Source organism: Schistocerca nitens, chromosome 7 (genome assembly GCF_023898315.1).
Source record: "Schistocerca nitens isolate TAMUIC-IGC-003100 chromosome 7, iqSchNite1.1, whole genome shotgun sequence".
NCBI lineage: Eukaryota > Metazoa > Arthropoda > Insecta > Orthoptera > Acrididae > Schistocerca > Schistocerca nitens.
In genome coordinates this window covers 238054105-238056318 of record NC_064620.1, presented here as the reverse complement: position 1 = coordinate 238056318, position 2214 = coordinate 238054105, and the positions used below count along the sequence as shown (strand labels likewise).

At 44.5% G+C, this 2214-nt stretch overlaps 1 non-coding gene across 1 annotated transcript; it reads left to right on the top strand.

The window, feature by feature from the left end:
- The first annotated feature begins 324 nt into the window (after positions 1–324).
- On the top strand, positions 325–397 carry Trnaa-agc (transfer RNA alanine (anticodon AGC)). The gene has a single exon. It is a non-coding gene; the product is annotated as a tRNA-Ala (tRNA).
- Positions 398–2214: the final 1817 nt, after the last annotated feature.

The window sequence follows — 2214 nt, the reverse complement described above, 5'->3', positions numbered from 1 at the left end:
ATGGTCAACAAATGCAGTACATATTTGTGGCAAGGAATATGAAACTATTTGAGGCTGATGTAGTACACCGCAATTTGTAGAAAATAAATGATACTCGAAACATTTACTGAACTTTTGTGATCGTGACTCATATTGCAAAATGCATATAATATAAACACAAATAACATTATAATTAAATGTTTTCCATTACGTCCAATGCTGGGGTGCTTGCGAATATCGGAGAGCCCTGGCAGTAGTGACAATATGTAAGGCAAAAAGGAATTGAAGTTTGTGTTGGGGAGAACACTCAGCTTAGGTAGTTCGTGCAACAATGTTGATCATCGGACTGCGGTGGTGTAATGGTTAGCATTTCTGCCTAGCAAGCAAGAAGATCCGGGTTCGAGTCCCGGTCGCAGCACAAAGTTTAATTCATTTCGTCTGCTTCAATCAGTATCGTACAAATAATATTCCTGATCAATTAATCATCCGCTTGCACAGGAAACACAACACTTAGCCAGGCAACTACCGTGACAAGACTTTGGTGTCGCTGATGGTAGCAGCAATCTGAAACAGAGACAGTCGACATGAAATTTTCCGAATGGTGCCGACTTTTAGCGATCAGTGCTTGGGAGTCTGGCGGCCAACTTATCATGCCCTTACTATAGCTAGTCTACTGGGGGCTCATAACGTACTAATTTATTCAGGTTACCAATTAGTAATAAGTTCGGTATGTATACGGCCCGAGGTGCAACCCACAGTCTTGGCTCAAAATGTTTGACGATCACTGACCTAAGGGTTTCGAGAAATGCGAAAGTCTTAACTGTAAAGAAGGGCACTTACTTGCAATGGCGTAAAGAGTGTGTGCAGAGACAAAGGCAGGCTTTAGTGCTGTTTTAGTAGAAGCGTCGTTTATTTTCTTTTGGATCTGCAGAGATTTTTTAAGGAGTCTGGTGTACTGAAGGAGATCATTCCAGAGTCGGATCCCCGTTACTGAAAACAGCTTGGAGAAAGCGGCTGTGTGATGGAGTGCGCCAGAAATGATTTTGCTCTGATGGGAACTAATGTTTTTGTCGTGTTGTTCAGACACGAGAGTTAAGGTCGAGAAGAGATGAGCGACTGCATACCTTGATAAGACGGTAGTAAAAGTGTCCGTGCTTGTCTGCACGAGGCAAGGATAGTTGTGCATAATACAGTGAGATAAAGACAATCTGAATTTATTTACTTGGAAAGTAGAACTCACGTGCAGGATATGCCATAAAAACGGGGCTATCTGGATACAGCGGAGCAGGTCGAGGTTTATACTGTAAATGTCTTCACTCACATCAACGAAACACTTGCATATTGCCGTTTCTCGCACTGTTCGTTTTTTTAATTTTTTTTTTAATGTCTTGCGGGCGGCCACCATTGTTAAGTTGACACTCAGACAAACTGCGACGTAAATCGTTCACGGCACGTTCAAGCGTCTGCACAGGAATGTTTCTGATTTCTGTACAAATGGTGTCTTCCACATTCGAAATACACTGGTGTCCAAAATTAAAGCAACAAAACGATATTTCCGCGTCCTGTGTCTAATTCACAATATAATCATACAAAGTGTCAACAGAAGTCCGTACGATCGTGTTCTGCACGGACGATGGCATTTCAGTCAAAGGAAAACCACGTCAACGATGACGTCAGGGCACCTATCAAACGGAGTAGTGTTTTCTGTGCAGTCCCACATCCACAATTACTGTGCACACAGTCGCAGACGGTGCAGTATCGCACAGAAACGACGCCTGACAGACTTTCTGCAGTGGAGGGCCGTAGGAATAAGGACAGTCGCAAACTCATGTGGCCCGATGGCTTAATCGTTTTGTTGTTTCTTGGACGTGGCGACAGATTACAGAGACCGAAACTGTATCACGAAGACCAGGGCAGGACCTGCCATGTGTCACATCAGAGAGAGAGAATCGTTATTTGGCTGTAAGGGCACAACGGTACCGCCTTAGTATTGCGCTGGCATCTGTACGCGCATCATCCACTGGACGTGTTGTATCGATGCAAATGGTGTAGAGAAGACTTCGACAGAACGGCCGTTATTGTCGGAGACTTGCTGTATGTCTGCCTCTGACACGTCTTCACAGAAGGGAACGTCTAGAGTGGACTCGTCAACATTCCGCCTGGACAGTCGAACAGTGGGCCAATGTTCTTTTCTCAGATGAGTCCCGATTTGGTCTGGAGAGTGGTTCTCGACGG